Source organism: Platalea leucorodia, assembly GCF_965183815.1.
Source record: "Platalea leucorodia genome assembly, chromosome: 17".
NCBI classification, from domain to species: Eukaryota; Metazoa; Chordata; class Aves; order Pelecaniformes; family Threskiornithidae; genus Platalea; species Platalea leucorodia.
Window position 1 is genome coordinate 5,195,863 of NC_138839.1, and position 12,128 is coordinate 5,207,990.

Here is a 12,128-nt window from a genome sequence, read left to right on the forward strand (position 1 = left end):
GCCGACACCTGCCCGCAACAAGCACCACGAAACAAATACATGCTTTCTTGCTATGTTTGCATAGCTCTAAAACTGCAGCCCTGCAGAAATGTCTGCTTTAAACGTAAACACACCTTAGAGTGCCGTAATGCCTCCCCAAGTTAATGCCTGCAGGCCTAGCGGGGTTCCCTGGTTTGCTCATCCCCAGGGACACAGCTGCAGCGATGACCGATGTAGCATTAACCCTGCCCAAATGGAGGAACAGCAGCCCTCAGTTTAGGCAAACACCCTGCATAGTGAGAAACCTTTTTTTAGTGTAGTTTTACTGACTTTTATCAAGGCAAAAGTCTATTAGTTTTGTTTGGCAAAATTCACAAGTACTATCTAAATCAAGAAGTTTCCCAGGAATAATTAAGTTGGACGGAACCTGTCCCGTAATAGAAAAGTTACTTGCTCTTTGGTCAAAAATTTCAATTAGAAAATGCTTCAACAGAATAAAAAATACCTTACCATGATCAGAGTTTTGACAACTAAAAGCAACCAAATTATTTTATAATTAGATATGACTACTCATGCTTTGTACCTATTAGCCATTTCACTCCCACAGTGAAATAAAAATAAAGTCCAGAATGTTCAAGATCCCAGAGATGTGGTATTTCTTTATTTTAAAACACTATGCAGTTTAAATACCAAGATTGATCTGTTCTGGAAAAACCTCCCCCTCCCTCCCAAGGCAAGCCCAATACCGTCACCTTCCCTGCTGACTACCTGTTTGCCCCAGACTGGACCGGGGGGACCGGCCCTCCAAAGGTGAGAAGCCAACTTCTTCACTGCCCTTGACCAGCCACTAAGGTCTCAGCAAGTTGACAGAATCTGGTCTGCGGCAAGCCAGTGCCTTTGGACACCCAAAGGCAAGCTGTTCTGCCCACCCAACGGCTTCTTCCATCCTCAAAACCAACCATCTTTACTCGCTGTGTCTTAAGCATATTTGCTAATATGAGTGCGTGCAGAGCAGAAAAGGAATTTGAAGAGAAATACACTGTGGTTCAATACGTTGAACAATACCCCAGCTACTATCCTGTGCTATGGAGGTATCACTTAACCAAGCCACCAAGTTAGTCCACATTTATTTCATTGACTGTGTGCTGTAGGCCACCTGCTCTATCAGGAGCTAAGGCATCTTTCTTTTTTTAAATAAAGCTAAAGCCTCAGTCTAAAACCCCTTGATTTCTCAGCCTGTCTAACATATGCTGGATGGCAGATCATGTCAGAAGAAGCCTGTAGCCCATCTGTTGCCAGATAGCTGAGTCTTTACATTCTGCCAACGCAGCTTCAGCTGACAGTATGCTACTTCATGTATTTTTCTTTCCTATGGCGAGTAGAAGGACCGTCCAGCTCCGTAGGACTCTCAAACTAGCCTTACTAACTTAACGCATGGGTAAGAACCACCCCATTGGTAAAGATTTGCGAGGCAAGATATCATCAGTTAAGAGATGATTGCCCACTGATGAATACATGATATAACACAAATCTATTTGCCCAAATACTGGATTTTGATTAGGAATATAACTATGTACAGAGCTTGAATATCGATATAAAAGTATCTCAAGAGGGCTTGTAAGTCAGTGGCCGGCTGGCATGCAAATATATCCATATACTCTAAAACATTTTCTACAAAATAAATTATTATTACCATTAAACTGGAGAACAACCTAGGTTCATTAGGTGTGGCAGAAAAGACAGTTTAAAGAGCAAAATTTGCTCTGCAGTTCACTTGGGCTACACTGTGCATTACAGCAGGGGAAAGCACACTACCGTCGACCACAGTAAGAAGGGGACTTCAGTGTTACCATCAGGACTCGTTTAAATCATTCTGATTCTGCAGAATTAGGAAGGAGAGACATTTTTAAGACAATAAATGCTATGTCCAGGTAAACCTTATTTATTGCACAATGACACTACCAGCTCAGATTAATTAATCAGCTGAATCAGTCGTGATGAAACTGGGATATTTCCAAGGAAGAAGGCAGCACTGATTGCATTTCACTTTCTAAGCAAAACTCCTCTGAGTCAGTTGTGACTAAGGCACTGATTCAGTAAAGCAAATAATTCTTCAGTCTGTATTTTAAGATCAGTTAGATGATTTTGTTTAGTTAGATGACTACGTGGTTTGAACCGGCAGTTTAGTGGTTGAGGATACAGATAGTATGGGGACTCCACCTGTGGTGGAGACAGCAAAATGAAATTCTGATCCACTGGTGTTCCATTGGCACTTGTATGGCAAACACAACCCCCTCTCCAATACCTTTTTGTTTCACAAAACTAAATTTGATTTAAATTGCCCAGTACGAGACCTGCTGTGCACCAGTCCCATTTGCTGTTAAACAATAGCTATGCAGTTCGCCAGAGGTAACGGCATTTCACAAGCTGACAGAGATTCTCACTTTATCTGAAATGCCACATGCCATTATTTCAGAGAAATTCAGAGAACTAACTTCAGCACCTTCATTTTTACCACCTATCGCCCTCCTACTCTCTGACCTGCTTCTCAAGCTCCAAAAAACCATTGATTTTTATTTTATTAGTAAGCAACAAAACTGGAACAAATGGCTCCTGGCAGAACATGTTTTCCGTTACAGCTGAAAAACTATCGGACTGATGTCCTTGAAATGCACAGTGTGACTAATACCCAGCTTGCAAGGGCCCGGGAGGACACATTTATTGCATTTGTCAGAATGGAGCTGAGCAGCCAGAAATGAAAAGATAAGGTGACAGGTAAAAATGAATGCCTTTGCTTGCTACTTAAAGGAAGCCAGTGCATGCTATAAATACAGAGAGAAGCGAGACATGCTCAGTTAAGTCAACAGCAGATCTGGATCTGATTGTTAGAGCTCAGGATCATAAATGATTTTGAATACACGTGGAATATGCACCGTTACTTCCAGATATTAGACTTGGACCCTTGTTCTGAAGGGGAGGTATGGGGAAAAGGTCTAAACTTCAAATAGTCTAGAATTGAGTTGAGAAAATGGTCCAGTCTTTAAATATAAAGAGACTAGAACTGGGTGTGGGCTTATTTTCATCTCAGCACAATTAATGTCTGGATACTAGTTTGTTTCCAGATGATGATTGCTTTTAATGGGAAATTAGAACTCACAGCCTAGCTTTATCTCCTCTACTGAGCATTTGGTTTATCACAGCTGCCCTGAAACCACTTCTGAAAGGGGACCAATTGCCATAGAGACTATGCAGTAAAGTAATTAAGCTCATGAGAGAGTTGCATGCACAGCCAAGCAAAATATTAGATGAAGGCAACAACAGACCAGTTTCTGAGAAGCTGTGTTACAGCTCCTCCGATTCCCACTAGAGAAGGCAATAGGGGAATCCCAAAGTATCTTAGGGATTTGAATTCTAGTATTTGTTGGTTCTGATATGGCTTTATCAGTCTACGCCAAGCAGGAAGGATGAACAATAATGACACTAAGAAAAAGATAATTCAAGGTGAATATAAAAAATTAATTCTTCACAATGAGATCTATGAAACCAGAGTACTCTTGTAAGGCAACAGGCAGAAGTGGCATCTTTTGGGTCATTCAAAAGAAAACTCCACAACAAAATGCTGGAGCAATGCCCCTACCAGCCTGAAGAGAAAACGTACACAGATGACCTGTTACATCTTTTCTAGCCTTGTTGGCCCTAATATACACAGCTGCAATCCTCTGAACCTAAAGAGGCATAAAATTCTTGTGGCTTTAGATTCGGTGGATGAAGATTTTTTTTTTTTGTTAATGCTTTGGAACCTGACTGTATATATTAGAGGAGAAGGAATTACAGGACTGGTTTTCCCCACACTTGAAAATTTCCAGAACTGCTTTGATCATGTGTGAGAATTGATTTAGGGGATGCAAATGAAGGCCTTGGCAATCTGAAGAAGAAAATCTTCTCCCCTGACATTTCTGAACGTTCAGAGAATTCTCAACAAGCCATTGAAGTATGGGTTCATCAGACAGACAAAAAGAAAATTCAATAAGCAAAGAAGTACATAAAAACAACTAGCTTCCTCGCAAGAAAACCAGCAGCATTAGCAATCTTTCTACCTTGCTTAATCCTTTTTTTTTCCTGTTTAGACTTACCTTCTATTGCAGAATGTGCATCTAGAAACATGAAAGCAATGAAGGAAAGATGCAAGTCTTTCCTTACAAAGAGAGACTGAATATTCTGCAACATCGTTATAATATTTTACAACTCATTAGCACCTTCCATCCTAGGATCTCCAAGCATTTTACAAGCGTTAATTAATGCACTCTCACAATACTTCTGCAAAGTAGAAAGGCAGGTGTCTAGATATTGTGATGACAGGAGCATTACAATTGAAGAAGACAGAATTTCTAGACTTTTCATTTGCATATTTAGGAAAGCAGAACACAGAGAGGGTAGGTAAAATTAAGAAGTACTGCAATACCTTGAAATACCTTGAATTAAGAAATACTGTAATACCTTGAAATACCTTGAACAGATCGGCTGTCAAGCGCTTAGCTAAAAAGCAATACTTAAGGACCTCGATCAAATTTAGGCTTTATTAATGTAAGTCTTTGCACCTAATACCACAACAGCTATCTGAAGGTGTGTTACATAAATAGAAGTGGAGTCTGAATGAAACTGGACCTGTTTCTTAAAAGTTTATTTCCTTACTTGAAGGGGTACTGAGGTCTCCTAAGTCCCTGAAACCACTGTGGCCTCTGAAGAGCACTAAATAAATTATTTGTAAAGCTTAGCAAGACACCACTAAAGACAAAAAGGGAGAGAGTACAGAAAGTGAAACAGCATCAGTAATAAGTTATTTTACTAATCATCCTCTAACTTAATAAAAATTACAGTCAGGTGCTCTGGATGAGCCTTTCTACAGTGTGTGTCCACAAAAAGCAAGGACTCCAGTGGTTCTACGTGGTTTCTTCATGTACTGTACTAACCTGTTCTGAAGAGCAGCACAGTGGGCCATGCCCACGTTAACAACTGCTTTAATTCCCTAATTTATATAGAAAACTGAACTAGTGATTTATGCTGTGGGGAGGGGGCAAAAAAGAAGAAAAAAGAGTGAAGAATTGCAGGGTTTCTTTCCAGTTCTAGCACAAACGTCCCTTTGGGTCAGTGACTAACTCCTATCCTACCTATTTCCTTATCTGAGAACATAACACAGTAACATACCGTGTATAAAAGGATGGATGGATAAACCAACTCAAATATTTGCACCAGGTACCGGTGACAATGTTTAAATTACTCAGCTTACAGATTTTTTGTATTCTTTAGGATCGTGGTATTCAGCGAACATCTGGTCATACAATGAGGTTTTCCTCTTATCTCTGCCTGCCTTCCTGCAAGGAAGAAGAGAAGAGCCATGTGCATGAGTATTCCCCTCCCTAAGAGCCATATGGGAATGTAAAGGCATTCTCTGAATTCATTACCCTGCCCCACAATATGATTCCGTCTTTGTACGGGCAAGAAAATGGATGTTAATTTATTCCTTATTGCTAATTTGAAAAGGAGCATAAACACAACAGTTCCATTGCAGAGACTTCTACCAAGGGTGTAGTTTAAGTCCAATTATGTACTATTAGTACATTTACTCTTTGTTCCTGTGGCACATTAATTACATGTCTGGTATTCTGATAATTAACACAATTACACTCTTTATTTTCCCCTTTCGTTAGACAATATTCTTGCATTTTATTCAGATAAGTAATTTTCTGTGGGTAAAAGGAGCCAAATTATTACATATTAATAAAATCAAGCAATGGGTTTTTAAGGGAGCTTATACAGAGAAGTTCCAGCAGTGTTCTTCAGCAAAAAGAAAAGCAGATGCTCTCCTCTTGGGCTGCAGTCTATCTGAGAGACTTCTAAAAGGAAACCAAATTACAAGCCTCCAGTTGTGTATCCAGCATTGTAATCACTGGCTGAAGCAGCAGGGCCATAAGGGCTACGCTGGTACTGCCACACAGAGCTCCTCCAGCAATGTCATCACCGCTGCTCCAAGGCTGTCACCAAGGTCTTTAATCTCCCACTGACATCCATGAAACACACTGACATTTAGCAAAAAAAGTTAAAGGGTCAGCCAAGATGGTTTACAATTGCACAGATCATCCACAAATGAACACTTACCAGATATTCCAAAGAAATATTAAGGAACAAACCGAAACAAGCATCCTTACTACTTCAAAACTACATCCTTCCTACTAAGACAGGAAGGTGGGTAGATTTGACTAAATTAAGTAGGTATAGATCTACTCCACAGACACCTCAAAGATTTGGTTTTTTGTTGGGTTTTTTGTTTGTTTGTTTGTTTGTTTTCTCTCCTCCAGGAGAAATTGTTCCTCCGAAAACAAGTTAGTGTTTCTCTAGTTTTCTCTAAAAGCATATCTGAATCTCCACTAGGTCTCATGTGCTGCTATGGCTAAAAAAGCTGCACTGTGGAAGGAAAGATATCCAATGGTTTCCTTCTGTAAGTGGTTGTTTGGGAAAGGAGGAAAAGAAGGCGCAAAATACGTCGTCTTCCTGCAACAGGGTAGAAACTTAGTAGAAGGTTGTTCAGCACTCTGTCCCCCAAATCCCTTGTGTCCAGGTCTCCAGTGGGTCTGGCTGCGTGTGCGTGCAGGGAACAGGGGTGTCCCCCAACAACATCAGTGTCACTCGCTTCTCCCCCCCCCCCCCCCCCCCCGGCAAATATTAGTGTTGAAAAAGCTTGCTCTGCCTTTCCTGAAAACACCATCTGGAATATATTTTATTTTGAATGGTTGACTAGTAGACCAAAACTATCTAAGGGCTTTCCGAAGCCAGTTTTTTAAAATTATTTTTATTATTTTCTATGGAGTCCAAAAAACCACAACACCCCCCCAAAACTGATCTTAGTACTGACCCTGTTCAGAGAGCACAGAGCTCTCGTCCTAAGTATCTGCAAAGGTAAGATTTTGAGGCAGGACAGGGCTGCTGTGTTCTCTTTCTCACGACACCACTGACATCCTACCCCCAGACAAGTCCCTTAATCTCTCCATGCCTCATTTATCCTCTCCATTTAATGCAACTTGTCGATTCCACAGGGAGGTAGGAAGACTTCATTAACTGTCTGTAAAGTACTTCCAAGATCCTAGGATGAAAGCCTCTCTAGAAATTCAGAGTATTATTATTTTTGTTAAAAAGGCAGGATTCATAAATTCCCTGCTATTAAATGACCATATATCATAAACAGTCAGTCCCACTTTTCAAACAAATCTTGAGATGCACAAAATCTGATACTATTTTAAATACACTGTGCAATAAGAAATATTCAGAACCAAGAATATTACTCAAGAGCACAAACAGGTTACCATGATCCCTACCTGACTGTTCACTGACTTTCAGTCAATGTCCAGATTTATCTCTATTTTCTTGAGAATGCATTTTGAGTAAAGATTGTAAACTCTTAACACTACAGCCTAGAAGAAAGCTATCATGTTTAACTTTTTTTTCTGGTATTTATGGCCTCATTATTAAACTGTATTAAAAAAATTGCAGAGATACAGACTGCAAAGCTGCTTTTGTCTTTCCTGCCTAAACACAGATTTTTTTCCTGAAAATGTGCAACACTTCTTAGAGCAATCGCTCATCGGCATCAAATGTTTAGTCTTCAGACTTGTGCTTGAAGTAGCTTTAGAACCTACGTAGGGCATGGAGAACTGGGAACAGTGGGATGCCAGAAAAACAGATTATTCAATATTTGATTCTTTCTTCAGTACTACTCCTTTCCAGTTCTTGTAACGGTCTAGCAAGCTGAAGTTATACTACTATGCTAACCATAGCCACATGAGAGAAGAAAACCTGCATCTCCTCCTTTCCTTTGAGTGCTATTAGCAGACCAAATCTAATAATAACGAAGACAAGCAGGCACACCACCGCTACAGGACAGACAATCGGCACTGGTCTTCCCATTGTCAAAGCTCATTCCAGTGACATTCTCATGAGGGATGCTGGAAGCAAGGTCAGCACAGAAACTAGTTTATGAAAGACATTGGAAAGGAGCCTGTTAGGGTTAATTGTAGGCTGTTCATAGGTAAATGAAATAAAACTATCCTGCAGCAACTGAGAAACTCAAAAACCAGATGGCTCAAAAGACAGAGGGTCAGAACTCATTTTTCTTCTTCACCCCACATTGCCCAGATTTTCTCCAGAACTCAAGTCTTTTAAAAACAGGGCATTTTTAAACGTTTGCCCACGTACATCTTTTAATAATGGTCTTAAAAAAATAAAGGTCATTATGTTCATTAACTGTCTATACAGAAAGCGTTTGGAGTAAAGGCTTTTTATTACCCATGCAATTCTATTTACCAGATTTACACTAAGATCCTGCTGTGCAATGCATGTCATGCAATAGGCCTGTAAAAAGAATCACGTTATGTCTATCTGAGGCTGGCTTGCTGGGTCAGAGTTTCAGGCAGAGGGATTGATTTAATGGCATAAGAACCTACGTTCAAATTCCCAACCCACTGGAAACAGTTTTGAATTCTCACAAGCTTAACTCTGTTGTTTATCCTTCGGTAACATGCAAATATCAGACTACTAAGGTTAATTCATAGGTCACCCAGCTTGTATATGCTTTAACTACCGGAGTCCTATCAGCTGTGATTGGACTTTAAAAACAGCTGTCCACAGTTTTCTGCACAAGCATGCACAAGGCTCCCTGGTCAAACTACCCCCTTCTTCCCCGTAATTGTGCAGCGTGCTGAATGGATGCTCAGTGGGACGGTGGAATAGGTGCCCGAGCACAAGAATTGTAAATTGCGTAAAGAATTAACTACAGAAAAATAACAGTGATTTGTACTGGACTGGAAGAAAGTTGTTCAAGTACTTCTCCAAGGATGAGTCTCGGAACTAATACTAATTGGTTAACGTTAACAATTTTGTGGGAGAAAAATGGAGTGGACTTGTGTGTTGATCAGGAGGAATTATCAAAATAAAGTTGGATGCAACACTGAATAACTCATGGAAATGATGGCAGCAGTAAAACTGTGATGATATTCAAAGTGCAAGATCATTTATTCACCAATACAAAGCATTTCCTAGTTTTAGATATGAATTATTTGGAAGTGACAAAGGAAGACAGAAGCTTGGGTTTCTTTTTCAGACTGATTGACTGAGCTATTAATTCAGTGTAGCCGTGGAAAAAACAAATACATGCTGCAGCCCGGGTCCTAAGAACAAGTCCCTCTGTTTGCACAGACCCCAGTTAAATTAGTTGGTATCAGTCAATTAATTTCCAGGATCTGGACCATGGATTATAAGTTTCCCAGATCTCCCTGGATCTTGAAGGTGTAATGTGAATTTTCATCATGCAATATTAGATTTCGTATCATTACATGCAAGTGCCTCCTACTCCTGAGAACAGAGTGAACTGCACGGTGCTGTACACGGGCCCAGTCTTGCTGTCTCTGAAGCTAATGTGAACACTATTATTTAGATATGGAAAAAAGGGATGATTTTTACTAAACAGTTCTTCTGACACAGAGTTCTAGTTGCCGTATTTTCCACATCACATAGGTTTTCTAAAGACAACAAAAATAAGCTAAAAGCATGCCATTGTTTGTCTTGCAATTGCCTTCAAGCAAACTGCTGCTCTTCCTCTGCTGCAGTATCTGACATGAACTCCTCTCCACTCCGGGCCTGCTCAAATTCATCACAGCTGGCAGTAACAGTCTGCAGCTTTGCTAGACATTTTCCACATAGTCTCAAAGCATTTCACACATTGATGTATTAAAAGCTTCACAAACCTCTGCAAGGCATGGTCAATACCTTTACTGTCTAGCTGCTGAAGAAAATGATGAAGTTCCTCTACAGCGGTCACAAAAAGCGTCTGGGACAAAATTTAGAATTGATGCAGACGTCCCCATTTCTGTGTTTTAGCTACATAAACTATCTCTGGTGCTTTAAAAAGTCCTAGCTTCTTCCTAGCAGTGCCCTGGCTATTTAAGTTACAGTCTCATCAGACAAGAGTGCAGCTAAATCCTTTGTCATTTCCCATATTTCTTTCTATTCTGACAGATAGCAGTTGTGACCCTTGCAGTAAGCCACTGCCCTCCTGGCCTCCACTCTAATTGCAGATTTGCTAATCATGTTTTGATCACCCACCCATCTAATCGCTGCCTGCTGCAAGCCACGGACCCGGCCCTATTTTCAGTGAAGAAGAGCATAACACGCAAATGTGATGCTTGTGTTCCGGTCCGTATGGAAGGGATCAGAGGATTAAGAGGAACAGTCAGCCCTGATTAATGCTGCCGAGTGAGTGAGAGCCCCTTGCCAACAGCAGGGGCCGATTGCCTCCCCGTGGGCAGCTCCAAGGCAGACAGTCTCCCTACAAGGACATGGCTGTCTTCTGTTTTTAAAGCTAGATGCCGCTTTCCATTGCTACTCTGCAATACAAAGGGGGTTAAATGCTGACAGCAAACTGTCCTGGGGTGGGAAGGCTGTGTTGAAGAAGTGGCATACTGTTCTGGGAACATACTGAAGATAAACAGAGGTTTGTTTCTATCACTGACTCAGCCACTGACCTACCACCAGTAGGAAAACAGCAGAATTCAATTCAGTGGCTTTGGTACAGGATGAATAGGTGTTATGAACATATTAAACTTAAAAAGGAGCCAGCAGAGAGCCATATTGTCTTAACAAAGCAGGAAACAAATACACACTCAGAGCGAAGGCTCGTGTACCCAGCGAACAACATTGCCATGGTTTGTACTCGGCACAAAGGGAAGGATGTCCCCCCACCCCCACCCAGCCTAATATATGTAAGTGAATCTGAGTGATTTAGAATAATTACCCCGTCCCAACATTCGCTGCTTTAATGTATCCATTAGATTGTTAACTCCACGTTTCCCTCTGCTCAGTGAAGAAAAAAAACATGAGTTCTTTTGTAAAGGTTATGTGCCCACTTCTTCCGTGGGATCAGCTTCTGCTGGACCCAATGTGATCTCCAGGACCATCCTACTACCTAGACAAACATTCAGCGGCCACGAATTTCCATTCCACCGGTACCTTTTAACATTTCAGGTTTTCTCTCGTTTTCAGTATGGACCATGACCCTCTGATGTAAGACTTCTTACCTTTTCTCCTTCTGGTCTATCCACTATTCTTCTGTGTCCATCCAAAGTGGACCAGGTGAGTAAGCGGAATGGCACACTGTTTTCTGCAAAGGAAGCAGCGGGGGGCAGCTGCAAACCCCATGTTGTGTGAAATGACCGAAGTACAGCACTTTGCACTGCATTCTAGCAGCACACGTTTCTCCATGTTTACTCCTGCTTCAATGATACGTTGTCCATTGAGTGTAAGTAAAAAGCTTATGAGATAAGACAGGCATATCATCCTGTCTGAGGCTCAGCTTACACAGGCAGCTTCGTGCAGTGCGAGGAAAAGCCTCTGGGAATGACTGGTGTCTGTGTAACATTACATTAAAATACAACTCAGGATAGGTCAAGTATTTATTGACCTGATCTAAAAATGAATCCGAGTGCCCGGTTTTCGCCAACGTGAACAGGAGGTGTATGATGACAGCTAAAATTCCAGAGGCTCTGTAATGACCGAGTCCTCCTCAAACTGAGCAAGATGCACAGGAACTAGTCTTTCTGCAAGAGTAAACAGGATAAATGGAACAATGTGCCATCTCTTCCATTTGTTAAAGCCATGATTTATGTACAAGATTATCATATGCCGTTCTACAGTCCTAATCCTAGACCCTGAAGTAGCAGCGCAGATTAGTTTTTGACCATTTTCTAAAGTAATGTCACTAGTAACCAGTGAGACATCTCAGACAGAAAAGATACTTGGGCAATGAAGGGGAAAAAACCCTAAGTATCTGTAGAACAGCCATTTTTTCAGTGAAAGGCACACAAAGCCACACATCATACACTAGATATGCACAAGAGAGTTCAGCATTAGAACATCTTCATACCCTTTTCCCTCAAGCATTGCTGCTCCCTTTGCTGCCCAGCTCTCATTCTGCCTGACAGCTCCTTAATCACAGTATCTCTGTCACATGCATAAAATATTATTTAACCTCCAGCACAGAGGAAAATGCATTTATAACCTACTGGGTTTTCCCCTTTAATGTCTCTCTTCTCCCCCTTACTGCT

The 12,128-nt window shown here is 41.0% G+C and overlaps 1 protein-coding gene across 1 annotated transcript in view; it reads right to left on the reverse strand.

Annotated features, from left to right (window-relative positions):
* The window catches only part of CTNNBIP1 (catenin beta interacting protein 1), a 46,440-nt gene that overhangs the window by 10,979 nt on the left and 23,333 nt on the right, over positions 1–12,128 (reverse strand). The gene's annotated exons all lie outside the window — the stretch shown is intronic.